This window comes from Agelaius phoeniceus, chromosome Z (genome assembly GCF_051311805.1).
Source record: "Agelaius phoeniceus isolate bAgePho1 chromosome Z, bAgePho1.hap1, whole genome shotgun sequence".
NCBI lineage: Eukaryota > Metazoa > Chordata > Aves > Passeriformes > Icteridae > Agelaius > Agelaius phoeniceus.
Window position 1 is genome coordinate 19,008,190 of NC_135303.1, and position 17,693 is coordinate 19,025,882.

Consider the following 17,693-nt stretch of genomic DNA (forward strand, 5'->3'; position numbering starts at 1 on the left):
TAAAATTCTGTTTTCATTTCTGGGTAAGTACTTAAATACTTACATATAAATAAGTATTTAGATGTAAACAGGCCTAGTTTTGGATCTTGGAATGTTTTGGTTTTTTTAAACATGGATTTTTGAAATATTTATTTTAATATTTTAGATCCTGGGTAAAAAATGCTGCAATGCTCATACAAGAAAGTATCTTATTTTCCGGATTGTTATGAGAAAAGGGATTTGGGATTAATTCCTAGTTGCATTGAAGTCTTTGGGAAGACTTCCACTGAAGCTCTCTGTGGATCCCGTTTTCCATTTATGATACCTGGATCATGTATTGTGCAAATCTCACTCAGAGTGCACTGACTATATTTACCCCAGCAAGACTGTATACTTGAAAGCTGTATGTTCTGTGTAGGCCCTACTGTGACTTTTTCTATTAACTTACTATACTTTCTAAAAGCACATAATGAAGTTTGATTTCATGTCCAAATTGTGACAAAAATTGATTAATTTTTTTTCCATCTTTCACTTTTTCAACCATCTTTGTCTTATGAATGGATGAATACAATTTTACCTAGAGTTTCTCTTTAAGATTGTCACAAGAATTGATCGGGTGTCACTTTCTCTTCTTGTTACAGTCTTAGTCAGGAGTTCTCACAGACCTTTAATGCTTGAAGTGTTCTCATTCTCATTACATATTCTCATTCCCATAACAAAGATTATAATGAGAGAAGAAAATGTCATAAAATTAATCCATTCTCATAACTGTAACGAGGACAGAAAATTGAACAAAATTATTCCATTCTCATTACAATGTGAAGACTATAATAAGAACAGAAATGACATAAAATTTATTCTCCTTGTGACAATCTTAAACTTGTACCAGGGCAGAAAAGCATACAAGATTAACAGGCCCTGAAGACAAAGGCTCTAACTAGAACTGAACCGTAGCTTACCAAAGTAAGCTACTGTTGCTATTAATAAATCACCCTAAAGTGTGATCCTATGTTTGTGTGTAGATACCATATGTAAATCACCTATCATTTTAAGGCTCCCCAGAATACCTTGCGTTTTACATCTGTGTCACCAGAGAACTGAACAAGTACATACAGATCGTGACATTCAGAACGCAAAGTCAAAACTTCACCTCACGGTTGGAAACGAATCACAAAATCCCACAACTAATATTTAATTCTGAGTGCCTAAAAGAAAACTTACTATTTGTATTGTGCAAATTTAATCAAATATTTAAGAAAGAACTTTTGGCTTTGTGACTTTTCCTTCAGATAATGTAAAAACCTTAACACATCTCATTCCTCACTTGTCCTGGACTTCATTCACTAAAGGTTTCAGGTAGTAAACTCTTCCTTAACCCTCATGTGGTAGCCGTGACTTTCAAAGTCCCGCCTGCGCCGCCGTCCCCGCCTGCCAGCAGAAGGAGCGGTAGGAGTGCGCGGTTTCTCGGTTCGGCGCGCGGGAGCCGCTCCGCTGACAGAGGCGCGCCGGATCGGCGGTCAGCTCTGCCAGAGGCGGACAGAAAGGCACGGGACCACAGACAGGGATGGGAGAGCGTCCCCCGACCGGAGCAAGTCCAGGTTTTATTCCAAAACGCGGAGTAACACCCAGGGAAAGCCGCCGGCCCGAAGGGCCCTGGGGGGGGAGGGAATACACGTGTTATATAGGAGAAACGGGAGGGGGAGAGCTCAGACAGGCAGCGAATGGGGGCCCACGGTGAGCGCGGGCTTTATCAGAGTGACAGGACGGGTAGCCAACCGAGAGAGCTCAAAGGTGGGACCCCGGTCCCCGGCCCAACAATTCCATGTATAGCACCGAAGATTCTGGATAAAAGGGGGGTATTTGGGGGTGACGGAAAGGGCGTGAGTTTCGAGGGTAACTGGTGATGGACAGGTAACTGGGAAAGAAGGGGAATTCCAGACAGAACCGTTATACAGAAAACGGGGGTAACAGAACATTCCAGCTTAAACCGGGGGAGCATAATAACACAACACAACATCCTCATATTAATCTTGTCGGTCAAAATTTCTGACCCACAAACATCTCAGCGATTCCTTGCCAAAACCTGGACAAATGGGTAGAGTTTAGACAGTATCACTTTTCTAAGTTGTTTGGTAGTTTTATTGAATTATCTCAATGAATGACTCTGCCTTTCTTACTCTTTCTTGTCCACTTAGGTTAAAAGCCATTGTCCAACAACACCAGTGAAAATCCTTCATTTGTCTGGCCTTTCCTTATCTTAAGTGTAAGCTTAGAGAGTTGGACGCTGCTTGCTTTGTCTCTTAAAGTACCAGTTATATGTGTAAAGCCATGGGTTTATTTTTTCAGAAGCTCTTGATTTTTAGCCAGTCTCAAACAGTAGTATTTGTTAGCCACTCTCTCACCTACAAGTTCTAAGACATGTAAGTCCCTCAAAACTTCCATTTTCTGATGGACCATCATTCTGCAATGATGCTGCATTCCTAACTTCTGATCAAGAAGGTGAACAAAAATAAAATGGCTGAAATTCAGCTCAGAAATATGTTGGTATAAGAGTAAAAAATGTTGTTATCTAAAAGTGACCAGGGTTATTATATCTCAGATTCAGTTAGTGTTCTCCACTGTCAAAGCAAATTTCTGCTGTGGGTGTTTTTCTGCTGAAAAAAATCCTCTAAATCATCTGATGACAACTGTTAAATATTTTATTCACAAATAATTAATTAACAAGGTGTAATGGCCTAAATCTGACATGGATCTTAGCAATTCCTTCCTTTCCCTTGCTTATAAATACAGCATCAAAATAATTATGCATATGGAATTAGATGTTTCATCTAGTTATGAATTCGGTGTTCTGTTGCTAACCAAAGTACATTGATATGTTATATGTAAATATGTATTTCTTAAACAATATTTTGGTATGTAGTTTGTAATTTTGCTTTACATGCTTGCAAAACTTAGCACAGGAACTGATAATTCAAAGTACCACTCCTGGATTTATTCTCATGTTTTACAATAATTTCTTTATAAACAGTTGGCTTAAATGTATTCTTACAAGCAAGGAAAATGCCATTTTTGAATTTTGAAAAACTGTAGAACTTTCTGTCAGTAAAATAGCATTGACTCAATTTCTTTCAAAGTTTTCAAAAAATACGCAATTTTTTTCCTAAAGAAGACAAACTCAGTGTTTTAGCACCAGCCAGCTAGCAAAGAAAATGAAGTCCTAGGAGTTCAGATCAACTCTGAGTGCCCTAGATTTATATTGCAGTTCTGTATTATCCAAGAACATATGCACATAATGCAGCTTATTCAAAATGCATATCAATATATGGACATGGAGTAAATTTGTGGTAGGCAGAATTTACACACACAGATACTTACACAGAAGTCCAGTATTTTTTCTGGATTTGTGCTGCACTGACTCTCAGCCTTGAAGTTGGTATGTCCCCAGAATTTTTGATATTGGCTGAGATTTTTACAGTCAGTGGGCCCCACTGTCTTACTCAAGAACAGTCAGCAAGACCAGGTTGCCCAGGTTCAGTTGCATTTTGCATTTCTCTGTAGAAGATCCACAGCATCTCTGAGCAATCCAGGCCTGTGTTTGACCAATTTCATAGTGAAAAAAACAATTCCTGATGTTCAGAGGGAACTGTGTATCCCCTGCCTCTTGTACTGACACTTGGTGCACTGAAAGTGTTCTGGCTTCATCTCCTTCCTTCTTGTTAGCCATTTACATGTGCCAGGAAGATGCCCATGAGCCTTTCCTGTCATCTGAGAAAATCAGCACTTTCTCAGCCTGTCTTCATGAAGAATGTCTAGAATGTCAGGACAATGTCTAGAAAGTCAGTGATCACTGAACACTTCAACTGACCTGCTTAAAAATGGCATGAAATCTAAGAAACATTACTGCGAATTACTAAGTCCCTTAAAAGTGATAGTTTTCAGTCAAAGCTATATCTGCATTATAAAAAAAGGCAGGGGACAGCACAAATTGTGAAAAGATTCAGAGGATAGTTCAGTTTGGCTGTTTTCATGCACTGTTACATGCGCTTCTGATTTGGGTGTTTGTAAATCTTTTCAAGGATATGAAAATTTTTGTCCAGTTCTATATATTTATTTAAATGGACTGATGATACAGGATTTTTGTCCAGCTTTGCAATAGTATGAAGTCATGCTAGGCATGAGGGAAGTACAGAAGTCCTCCTTTGAAGATATAAGTTGTGTTGTCTTACTAAAAAGCTTCCTGGACTGTGGAATGAGTAACATCTTGACCTGTTAACATCTGGTCTGTGAGGGGGAATAAAACAAGAAATAGGCTTCCAAACTTCTTTGTTTTACAAGGACCACCTTGCAGTATTTCACTGTCCAGTGCAAGTTAGCTTTCTCCATGTCATCCGTGGCAAGAAACCAGTCATGGTACAGTCTTATTCAACGTGTATATCAATGACCTGTACAAAGGGATATAAATGTTCCCTCGGCAAGATTTATGATGGTACAAAACTGAGTGGACTGGCTGATAAACCCAGATGTTGTGCTGCCCTTAAGAGGGACCTTGACCAGCCGGAGAACTGCATAGAGAGAAATCTAATGAAGTTCAGCCTCTCACCCACCACCACCAGTCATTCTGGACAGGGCTGCTGCCTAATCTGGTCTTTCCTAGCATGGGTTTACACTGGAGGTAGCCTCAACTCGGGTGCAGCACCAGGACTTGGCCTTGTTCAATCTCATGAGATTTCCATGGGCAGCTTCTTGAGCTTGTCCATGTTCATCTGGATGGCATCGCGTCCATCAGGAGTGTCAACTGCACCACTCAGCTTGGTGTGATCTGCAAGCTCGCTTGAGGGTGCACTCAATCCCTTCATCTGTGTTGTTGATGAAAATAATAAATAACACTGGGCCCAGTACAGACCCCTGAGGGCCACCACTCATCACTGACATTCATCAGGACTCTGAGCCTTTGACTACCCTCTGGATGTGACCATCCAGCCCCTTTCTTATCTGTCTAACAGTCTACTCTATCAAATCTGTATATCTCAAATTTAGGCTGTTTATCACAACCACAAAATACTAGCAAGCAGTGTACAGCAAATATGTTTCCATTAGTATGCCCTACCAACATAAAATTATATTAACAAATCTCATGTCCTGAAATGCAAATCCTAATCATCACATATGGAAAGAGCGGTTGGTAGTTTCCCAGTAAATTGTTACAATTTATGATTGTATATTAATCCTCAAATTTATGAAACAAACCTCAATTTTATTTTTCCTGCACTTAATTATTTAATGTTGATGAGTATCAAAATTGAGCATGAAGCAAGAGTTTTAAAATTTGGGTGGTGTATTTTTGACATGTTCAAACAGAATTAACTTTGCCTATAAGAACAGATGTGAGCAATATAATAATTGAACAAGTCCTTCAATTAGAGTACAGAAAATAAAAGTAAATGGCAACTGCACTAAGAAATTTTAGCACAGATAGGTCTGTAGTATTTTACTTTAAAAACACAGTAAATGAAATGTAAATGTCCATAATCAGTAAGGACTGTTGATATCATCAAATACAAAACTTTGCCATTATACTGTACTGTTTTCATTAGAATACTCTTGAAACAGTTCTCAGGGTTAATTTCATTGTTACTCCCTCTAGCAGGGTAAGATACAATTCTTTCTCCATACTAATTTTTTCCCATCTTGCTTGAGATCAGCAAATTAATGCTAAATAATGCTAAATGTTTTCATCTTTCTTCATGGCCAGTGTTTGAGCTTGTCTGGTTTTTTTTAAGGAAATACTGGTATTTCAAAGAATGTAGGTAAAAACATAGTCTGCTTCTTGTTAGTAAGATTGCTGAGAATGTTGTATACGTTCAGTGACAACACTGTAGAACAAGGTGGTGTGTTTCTCCTCTTCTATTTCTGAGCAGTTAAAATGAAGAGGGTTTGCTTAAACTTGAGCAAAACTATTTGCCCCTTTGGCTGTGTAACAGACTAGGGAGAAAATTAAATCTGTTAGTCACATTGTCAAACTTTAGGATTCAAAATTAACTGTATAAACCTTAAAGTTTTACTTTTCAGGTCATGCCCATAAACAGTCTTTTATTCCTTGTCTTACATTAGTAATTCTATTGAAATAAGACTATTCTTCTAAGTAAAATCTAGGACTTGATGTAACAACAGTACTATATGTTCAGAAATATCTTTTATTAAAGCATATGTTTCAAGTTTAATCTGAACTTGTGTTCAATTAAGACCACAAAAAACTTTCGTTAGGGCCTGCTGCTGTGAATTGCAGCCCAGATCTTTACCCATTCATATCAACTGAGGATCTTACCTGCAGGAAATTTGTGACTTTACATCTGAAGCTACAGAATGTTTTGATGTGTTACCACCATTTACTGATTAGTCAAGAAAATATTTGAAGTAGTAGAAATCTTGTAAGCCAATCCATATATTTACAGTGAGAGGAATCTTCAAATTATGTTCACATTTAGGCAGTTTTCCACATGCATCTAGCATGCAATTTTTTTGAAGAAGTTTATCTAAGGACAATAACAATATGTAATTCTTATAAAATTACTGCATTACCTGTTAAAAGAACTCAGGCAAAGATTATAGGGCTCATGAAGAATGAAGATAATCCACACTTGCTGATATTTTATAGTAGCAAAAGACCTTCATATAATAAACTGATATAGAACTACAGCAGCAATAGAAAAATGAAATAAAAACAAAGGGTTTGATTTCACTAAGCCGTTTAGCAGAGACATTACATTCTCCATTTCAAATGTCAATAGAAAGAAAAATAACTAGGCTGTGGGGTTTGGACACAGTTACCAATTACTATTCTGGAAAAAGACACAGAAAAATTGGTTATTCTGGCTATTTATACAATGATGATGTGGTTCTGCAGTCAAGCCTACTGATCTTGCTATTGTTAAAATGAGGACTTGTTATTTTCCCTTTTTGTTTAATATACCTTGCTGATCTGGCTGAAAGATGCTTTTTTTTTTTTTTTTAATTAATCAATCATTTATTGAAAAGTTATTTGATTTGAGTAGGTTTGAGTAGGTACACCAAAAAATCCAGAGCCAGCACAGAAGCAGCAGAGGCACGTGACTGGATTTCAAGAGAACAAGCCAAGTAGCAGTACTCTGTTAAGGTTGCTTTGGCTGATGAAAATAAACTGAGTCTTTAGATTCAGAATTGACACAATTAAGGATTTTCTTCCACCAATATCTTTCTCTAGACTTTGGCAACCATGAACAGTGAGGTTTAGCTTTGAACATTCTTGATTCCCCAGGATTATCTTGTATGTACTAGTAGTTTAATTAGTGTATTAATGAAGCACAATGAATGAAGATAGCAAAGTCACCTACAAACAGAGCTGAGAAGCATTTTAAACAGTGTTCATCCATGTTCCCTTGTAATGAAGCACAAGTGCCAATGGTTTAAATACTTCTTTTAATGATCAACTTAAAACATTACTTTTTTCTGCCTTGAAGACAGTCAGTCTGCAGGGACTTGAAATAACAATTATGTAAGAGTATACCAAATTACTGAATTAACTGGTGTGGTATACTCAATGATCATACAGAAAGACATAGTTCACATATGACAGTCAGGATCACCCTACAAACAATAGCTAAGCATGACTTAACACTTGGGGAAATAAAAAATATTTTAAAACCCCCAAAAAATGAAAACAAAAACCAGCCAAACTTCAGGAAAGGAACAAACAAAAATCCCAGAATCCACCAAACCAAAAGCAAAAAAGCAAACAAACAATCCTCCCAAAACAAAAACAAACAAGCAAAATCAACACCCCACAAAATCATGTCCCTTCCCAAAAAAGAGCAAAAGGCACAATTGCAGGGGGAAAATACGATACCAAATAAAATATTTAAAAGAACTTTTCCACCTTAAAAAGAAATGAGCGGTATAAAACATTTTGAGGTAGTTTAAATAGATATATATTGGTTAATATGTATCAAGTGGAACTTTAAGGAATCAAGTAGTATAACTGAGTTTTAAAAAGCAAATAACTCAGTTAGTTGTCTGCATTTCTGAATTTGCATCTGTACAGTTAAGCTAGGTTTCAGCTTTGATTTGTAAAATAGATTATTCAGTTAAACTGGAGGAAGAAAATCCCTAAGATTTTAACACACTCTTGTATATATGGTTTCTTCCTCACAATTAAACATACACACACTCTTGTATGTATGATATATATATATATCACATATACAAGAGTGTGTGTATGTTTAATTGTGAAAGCCACCACTGTAGGCTGACAGATCCCTTTCCAGTTAACATTTATCTCCCATCTGTATTTAGAATATAGTTAGTAATTCACATAAAAACTGCATTGTCATTTCTGGTCTTTCTCCCTTCAGACCACACAGAAGGTGCCATTATGTTAAGTTTTAATTTGGATTTTAAGGTAGAAGGTCTAATAAATTTGATATTTAATGTGATACTTTATACATTTAGAATGTATAAAGAATCCATCAGAAAACGCCTAGCCCCCTAATATCCAAAGTTTTCTGAGAAATACCATGCCAAAAATTTGAGCTTAGTTTGATCACAAATATTATCTTGAGCTAACCATTCAAAGGGCTCCTACACTTTCAACTTCTAAAAACTATGCCTCCAACCTAATAATACCTTTCCAAGCTGCTAGATAGGTCCAGTGAATTGCATTCCAAACTGTTTTGTTTCAAAGCTGCAGTTCAGGCATTATACCTCATGAGGCTGATGGAAGATACATCTAGGGTTTTCCCTCACATCTGTATGGCAGAGCTCAGTTAGCTTTCCCTTCTGGCTGCATCTACTCTGTAACAATCATTCATGGAAGGACAGGTTACAAGTGGTTTAGATGAGCAACCTAGAAAAGTTTTTAATGTTAGAAAAGAGCTGTTCAAACAGAGCACTCAAAGATTGGCAGCTACATACAATTACAGATGTTCTTTATTTACGCCATTAGATTTTAAGTGTCATTTTAAAAATTCCTAACTCTCTTCCCATGGCAATGACCAGTAAATTAATAACACAAAGGGCATTGGGATGACTTTTGTTTTTTCTGATACATTAGCCTTGAAATATAAACATATATACATATATTCCATTAAGAACACAATGCATTCTTTTTAAAGTATCACTTCCAGTGATTAATAGGAATTGTTAGCTCCACTTTGAAAATACCGTTAGACACACTATATAGAATTGTTTGAATGGAAAAGGTGCATGGACTTATTTAGGTTATTGTTCAGTCACTGTAGGGGTTGGTTTGGACATGTTTACCCAATACTGAATCTAAGGGAAAGTTGATCACTGACTTTGACTGATCAATGACAGTACTCTCAATCCCTATTCTTTACAGTTGCATGAAAATACAGAAACAAGTCTGCTAAACCTTTGAAATGGTCAGCATTGTCCCACATGTAATGCCATCCACATTTATTGCAAATACAGCGAAAGAAGCAAGGTTTGAACACTGACCAAGAGATCACTGCTTTTCCATCTTGTAGCTATTTACAGCCTTAAACTATCCAAAACATGTTAACATTATCATGATCATGTCTGTCTGAGAACAGTTAGGTAGTGAATCATCTCTTAGTGATAGACAGCTATAGGGTTTGGGTTTTTTTTGTGGGGTTGGAGAGGTAATTGAAAGGGAAAATGCAAAGATTGGGTGGGGAAGGCTACTAGGGGGGTTTGTGTTGCTCTTTCCTGGTCCTGGTTCAAATATCTGAGCTGTGTAGGGAAGCTAGATATTGACAGGACATAGTTCATTTACATAGAAGGCATGAGTGAAATGTCCATAGTCCATTGTCCTAGAATACAGGACAGTTACTATTAATTCTTCAGTGTAAAAGTAAGCCTTTGCAAGATGTCATCTTCCTGCTCCATGACATGCCTCCTACCACTTTACTTAAAAATCAACATGAAGGAAATTTTTATCAGCTACTGTATCCAAATCTCACATTTTCTACTGAGACAAATAGAAACTCACAACAGTCCTCAGCTTTAACAAGGCATTTTACTCCAAAAATTAATAACAGAAGTAATGAATGGCTATAATATTATTTGTTTTAGGGGGTTATAAGCAGTAACTTAAAGCTGTCTTGAAGTATAAATAAAGGTATTTTTTTAATTTAAAAAACCTAGATCCATCAATGTCCAATAAAATTTGTAACCAAAATCCCTCTCCCCAACTATGAATCTTTTTTATTCTTAGAAGAACTCATGTGGTATTTTAAGTAGAGATTGATGTTACTCAGTCATACCAGTAACAATGGGCAAGTCTCATTCACTCATCCTTGAGTAACCCCATTTAAAGGAGGAATCTCTGTGCACAGTCCAAGAAAGGATGTGTTAGAATTCCTTATAGTTAAGAAGAGGGACTGAGCTTTAATTGGATACTATAACTGACTGTCAGTCATATGTCCCCAGGCCAGCTGTGTCAGTTCAACAGCTTTAGATAAGTTATCAGCACCATCACTTGTTGGTTCATTTATCAGGAACTTTACTAGGTCTGGCACATCTTCACCTCACTATAAGCATGTTTAACTCTGAGATAATAGAGTCTGGCTGGTTTCAACATTATTCAACACCACCTCCATTCCCCACTGGTAGCTTTGCAAATAGGTCATTGTTCATGTTGTTTTATGCCCGCTCCAGGCACAGCATCCAGCTAAAGTGCCTTCCCCTTGAAACAGTCTATTCTATTCTAAATTTCTTACAAAGCCAGATGTACGGAGAGATGAAAAATCCATACAAAGCTGTGTTACAATGATGATGATGATAGAAATTTATTTGACTGTTTCTTTTTTTTTTCCCAAAGAGCAGATAATGGCTATGAACCACAGGTCTACAAGTAAGCATGAAATGAAGTTTGCACAAACCTTTTAAGAGAAGAGGTTGTTAAATATTTATGATACCAACATACAGATATAACACAAAATATTGGTGATGTCAATTCCTATATGCATTAAAATTTCAGGTCATTTATTTTACATTAGCTACCAGCTTTATGTGGCTTTCAGAGGAATGACTGAATGAAGGACATTTCAGAAAAATTATTAGATCACCTCTTTGTATTCCACATCAAAGGCAAAAAATTGACTAGAGTGTTCATTTTTTTTCTAACATTTCAAACTTGTCTGCTGATTTATTTCTGAATTAAACATATAATTTAATAAAAATTTAATTCTGCAATCGAAATCAAAATGAGTTTTGACTGTATTCTTAAAATACACCAATAAATTACAAATCAGCTGTGCCAAATATTTTCCCAATTCATAAAGAAGCAATAACAGTTATAAACCTCAAAAGTCAAGAGATTGATCCTTCACATATGAATAAGAAATCTTATAACACTCAATGAGAACACTTATCTGAATAGTCACCCCCATTCATAAAGAAGGAATCCTCAGACCTCACCCCAGATTTCATTAAGGTCTTCTGTGTATATCACCCTTAACTGAATCTTCACACACCATCTAATGTAAAAACACAACATTCCCAAGTTTGGTGACATGCTTTCACCTTGCATTAAATGACCTGTCTTGGACTCAGGACTAAAGCATTAACCGTTCCTGTCTTCCAGCTCTTAGTCCAGCAATTTAGTGTTCAATCCCTAGGACAAAAGAAACCAAATCAAACCACAACTGACTCTCCCCTCTCCCCTCCCCCTCCGCTGCCTCTCTCTCTCTCTCTCTCTCTCCCTCTCTCTCTCTCTTTCTCATTCCACACCCTTTATCAGAATGCTATGTAGCAAAACCAAACCTGACAATTTTTCTATTACAGCTCTTATATGGGAAACTGTTCAGCACTGCTCTGAACAATTTTTGGCTCTGTGCAGTAAAGGTCCTTCCTCTTTGTATGACCTGACTTAAGGCAGAAAGCCCTGCAGAGTTGAAGTAAGCATTGCATATTATGAATCACAAAACATGAACTACTTGCTTCTGGTCACTAGGATGGCTTCAGACCAGAAGCACAGAACCTCTCTGAAGAAAAACTGAAAGAATAAATTTTACTTTTTGTAAAAATCTAGGGAAAGATTCATTCTAAGCACAAACCATATTTTTTTCTGTTGCTCAAGACACAATCCACAAATCAGAATGCAATGTCTGTTTATTATAACTGAAAGTAAAAAGCTGAAATTGAGCTTACAAGGTGATGATTGTTAGGAAATTAACAATCCTAACACCTAGGACTACTTGTGACATTCTAGTTCCCTGAATTAATTAGAATAGTTTCCAGGAAATCTTAGCCAAGGATTTCAGACATCTAATATTTAAAATAGGTCTTTATATGGGAGGTGAAGTGTAATGAAAGTCCTGAAAGGAAGACCGCAACTTCAAACAAAATGATCAAAGACCTTATGAGCAAATAGGGTTATATATGGTGAAATATGTTTCCCAGCCTTGGCATCCAGCAGAGAGCCTCACTGGTGTCTGGATAAGCAGAGGAAAACTTGTACACAGACCTTGCTATCTCCCCAGTAAATTCATATTTGTAAGGGGAGGACATTGATAGAGATTACCAAAAAAAAATTATGTGGGGGAAGATGGAGTGGATTAGACTGAAAGCACAGCACAGGTTTTAAAAAGTCTGCTCCCATATTTACATTTTCCAAATAAAATTGATGTATGTGGAAGTAAACATAGACAATAAATTCTCATTCTCAGGACCATTTTAAGACATCACTTTAATTATTCCTATCAGTCCTCTTATCCATTGATCTCCCATTTCTGCTTCCCTCAACATGTGAATGATACTTTCCTTTTTCCCAGCAGTTTTACAAAGCAGGGCTTTTTGTGCACCCAATCTGCAGGTGCAGATTGGCTTCAGCAAGGGGAAAAACTATTATCACTTTCAAAAGCAGCTACACTCTATTGTTCATACTTATATATCAGCAAGGACTGTTAACAATGTGTTCAGAGAGTGGTAACATGCAGCCAATAACCATGTTTCTTTTGTTTGCTAAAATGAGAAATAGTGTAAAGTTTTAAGAATCAGTGCACTAGCTTTGTAGATTTACCATATAAAACCCATCTTTGTACCAATATGAAATAAAAACCCCCCTCAGTTCTATGTGTAAGACTGATTGTCTCCACATCAGATGATGAATCCCACTTTTAGGGATTACAATACTTCAAGGTCTGGAGTAAATCATAAGTTTTCATGGAAATAAAGTTTCCTGCAGTTCAAGCATCTGGTAACCAACCAGATAAGTCTTACTGTTGCTTGTAGAGATGATTTTACTATATTTATTGTAACTTATAAACTTTTTCTCTCTCACATGCATTTGTTTGGTAATTCAAGTAAGCCTTTTCACAGGTCTTAAATAAAAAAAGCCTCAAATAGTGCAATATTCTGAAACCAGAATATAGTTACTAACCTGTAATTCATCTTCAGCTCAGTTCTATGGAGCTGACTTCATAAAAAACTCTACATTTTCCTGTATTCATTTTTAGAAAATGCATAGAATAATTTTCAATACACTAAATACTATTAAGTCTGGGCTGAATCTTGGGCATTAGTGTTGTTTGTCTCATACTTTCACTTCTGTTGTAGCCTACATTATTTTTGATGTACTAGTAGCTCAAATGAAAGGGCAATGAGTAAAGAAAATAATGTATTTTTATTGTCCTTAATCTTGACATTTCTATAACAGGTTTATTCTTGCCTGTACTAGTTTGAAAGCAAGCTAGTGAGAGACTCCATGTCAGAACTACAATTTAATAGGAAAATTGAAATAAATGCAAAAACCACTGGCTTAACCTGTCGTTATAGAGCACGACACAGCACAAAGTACCACGACTCCATCAGAAGGGTGCAAGAGAGAGAGAGTTATTATAGCAACATGTTGCTTTTATACTTTTTCAAGATATTTACATTCACTCAACATACACATTCACTGCCCATAGGTTATAGGAAAGAAACAAAGTTCTCAGTGGGTGACCAGGGAGCCACGTCATTCTGTGAGCCAGCTAGAGTCTCTATCTCTTAACTTTCTCTCCTTCATCACGTCTTCATGGTGACTGTGGGAATCCATAAAAATCAGAGAGTTTTGGGAAGGTGGTAAAAAAGACAGGCCTCAGATGCAGAAGGAATTGTAAGTGCTAACACAGCAGAAAAAGATAATTAAGTGGTAGAGAAGACGTGAGAAATAGAACAATAGAGCTGTGTAGTTTGGCTTTCTAAGTTGCAAAAAGTTTATTTAGTATATATCTAGAAGGTTATGCTTATGAATAGAGCTTTATTTGTTGTCTCTTATAAATGTGCCATTTTGCTTGAGAATAGGCCACTATTGTTTTAAACCAAAGCTCCGTGTGCTTAAGGTGATTGGATAGAACTACTGTCAGTATGCTTTTGCTCTATGTAATTGGCTGAGACGCATTTATGGTATGTTGTAACATTAAGTTTCTTTGGCTTCCTGCCAGACCAGTGAGCTGTTAGCATCTCTCCTCTCCATTGTCATAATCATGTAATGAGACTGATGCTGAAAATAAATAGCTCATGAAGCCGATCCCGGTGGCCCTGTCCTGTTTGTGTCTGTATATAAACTGCCAGTGTCAGTGACAACCTTGGTGTCTTCCTCAGGAGAGATATGGGGCTTTCTTTTATCTTCAGGAGGCCTTTGCTGGCTCACAAGAACAGCACAGAATGTCTTTCCTATATTAACCTGACAGAGTCAGGATACATGTTGACACCCTGTTGGTCAGGGTGGTATTAGATGGTGGCTGCAGTCCTACTGGAGTGATAGATGTGGTTCTGTCAATGTGGTGATCATGTAGAAGGGTCTGGTCTTTCCCTAAAGGTCCCATGGGGGTTATGTAGCTCTTGTCTTCTGGGAATCCAGTAGGTGAGGCTGCTCATGGTGTTCCAATCCTCAGATTATATCCAGGTAGGAATAACTGGTTGCTCCCTCTGGGTGGAGCAGTTCACAACAGGATGATGGAATTTTATGAGTCATGCAGTGAGGCATGATGGACCATTAACAGAAGATACTCCCTCAGAGGGAGGGAGTTATCAGGGATGTGTCGTGGACAAGATAAAGAACATTGCCTCACCTGGTTTTAACACTTATGGAGATGGTGATAGAAAACACACTTTTGGTTACATCATACACAACCCAAAATATTGCCTTAAGTGGATTTGATCTTGATCTGGCTCATTGTTCCTTTTTCCTGTATATATCCCTATTTGAGAAATGGTTCTGAAGAGTAGGGGATATATGAAAATAGAGCAACTGGGGTACCTCACCATGCATTTCAAACAGCATTGTCTACATAACTACAAATGTATAGAGAAAAGAGAAATATAAAAAAAATGAAAGGCTAATTTATTGAACTCTCAGTTAACCAGCAAAACCTGCATAAAAAGATACTGGCATCATTTGCTCTAATCAAATGACTAAATATTGATTTAATCTTAAAACTTGATTTATTACAAGCATAATATTTTAAACATTTATGCAACTACAGTATTTAACACATCTCAGTTTAATGTTCTGTCTAAAACATAAATTCCTAAATTACTTCTCTAGTTCTTATTCCAATAAACCTCCAATTGAAAACAATGGAACTATAGTCACACGAACTGAAAATCTGCAACACTTTGGACTTATATCACAGTTGCTGGGAGTCCGTGTTCACTGAATTCAGTTAGCGCTAACTCAAGTGTGTAAAACCCAATTATGCAAATGCTACCTGAATGAGCTGTCTGCAACGTACAATTTATTCTTTGGATTTGTTTCTTTAAGAACCCCTTTTACACAATGCCTTCATATGTGGAATTACAAATTCTTCTCTTGTAAAACTCAGTTAATCATAAATCAAATAAGAAACATACAACATCTTTTTCTTCTTTTACTTTTATAGGTATTTTGAAAGAGAAAGTGTAGGTCTCTTTTCTCCTTCCATAGAAAAAGAATCATTAAACATATTCATAAACACATGCTTCTGTCCAGTGACTTTTATTTATTCTAAATAGCAGTGTATTATACCAATCCTGGGGGAAAAATATTTCTATTATGAAATAATGTACATACTGCATGTCAAACAAAAATCTAATGTTTCAGTCTCAGATCAAAATTTACATTACTCTGAACCACAGTCTCTAACTAATCTTTTAAAGATATGTGCTTAGTGGTTATCATTACGCTACACTATTCAAGCCTAACAGAATATTTCAGAAGTAATTTTTCATTTTTCTCCAACATAATAGTGTCAGAAGACTGTTCTATTTACATGTCACTCTTCTTTTTATTAAACTAAAAGACAATAAAAAAATTACATCCCCAACTATATCTTTATTCAGTAATTTCATATCAATCTTTGTGGTAAAAGAGATGTTGTGAAAGGAATTTTTTAATATAGAAAATATAAAATCTATTCAAAGTTGTTAAATAAAACCCTGTAGAATAAAGGAAAAAAGGCAGTAAATGAGAGACAACCCCCCCCATATAAATTAGAGTTTCTCAAGTTCTACAGCTATTACATGTTAATATAAAATAACAAAAATTGATAAAATTTTTAAATGCAGTTGTATCAGAAAAGTATGTATTTTACCTTTGTTGTGATTGAAGGCCAGCTGGCAACTAAATCACTAGCTCATTTCCCTTCTCCTTTCCCAAGGAAATGGTGAGGAGAATAAAAGAAGTTTGTAAATTAAAATTGACATGAAGTGAAATTATTGTCGTTTATATAACGCAAAGACAAAACATATATAATACAATATATATTGTATATATATATTTTATTATATATACAATATATATAATACAATATATATATACAATATATATTGTATTATATATATTGTATATATAATACAATATATATTGTATATATATATAATATATATATATACAATTGCTCACCATCTGCTGACCAAGGCCAATTCCCATCTTTGAACCCTGATCAACGCCCTCCCCATTCCGTGTATAAGTAAGTGAGGCTGCATCCTGGTTGCGGAAGGAGCGGTGGTGCCGGTCGCCTGCGCTCTCCAATCCCCTTTCGCTTTTGGCAAGCACGCCAGGAGGGACCGCGTCCCGACTTAGCCAGCAGGCAGCATCGCGGTTCAGCCACTGGCTGGCATCTGGATCGCCAGGAGCCACTGATAAATGTGGACCCCTATCTAAGGATCAAATCCAAGGAAGAAGGAAAGGCGCTTTGCTTGTTTCTCTGCGCTGCCTTTATTCTTTCCCATGACAGGAGCAGAGCCGGGGCTACCGTGCTGCGCAGGAGCGGTGCAGGTGATGAAGCGCCTTGCAGGAGTGGGCGAGATGCGGGAGTGGCACAGCTCAAAGGGGTACCGCGGCAAAAGAGCACCAAACAGAGAAAAACAGCAGCTTTTATTTGGGGGGGATGCGGGGGGGGGGGGGGGGGGTGGGGTGGAGGGGGGCAGGGGGCAGAATGCCATAAGGAGACCATCTGGCTAGCTGGGAGGGGTCTGGAGTTACAAATGTAAACATAACATGGAGCGGAAAGTCACAGACCAATGGCAGAAGGGAAAAATCATAACTGACAGTGAGCCCTCTGGACAAAGGGGTGTGACAACCCATGACAGACAATCTACTGGGGCAGGATTATTTCTGAGGATAGGGAAAAATCTGGAATTATCATAACTGCCACGGTGAGACAGGGGGAAAACAACTTTTGACAGAGACTAAACGTATTCTTCAAACCCCCACTGCTATAGGCAGGGAG

General features: G+C 37.1%; 1 long non-coding RNA gene across 1 annotated transcript in view; it reads right to left on the reverse strand.

Moving 5' to 3' along the window:
- The window catches only part of LOC129133771 (uncharacterized), a 66,912-nt gene extending 49,599 nt beyond the window's left edge, over positions 1–17,313 (reverse strand). The window contains exons 1-2 of the long non-coding RNA XR_013179880.1: positions 16,865–17,313; positions 16,554–16,609 (exon numbers count right to left, since the gene is read on the reverse strand). This is a non-coding gene — a long non-coding RNA (uncharacterized LOC129133771). The remainder of the gene's footprint in view (positions 1–16,553; positions 16,610–16,864) is intronic.
- Between the last annotated feature and the right edge of the window lie 380 nt (positions 17,314–17,693).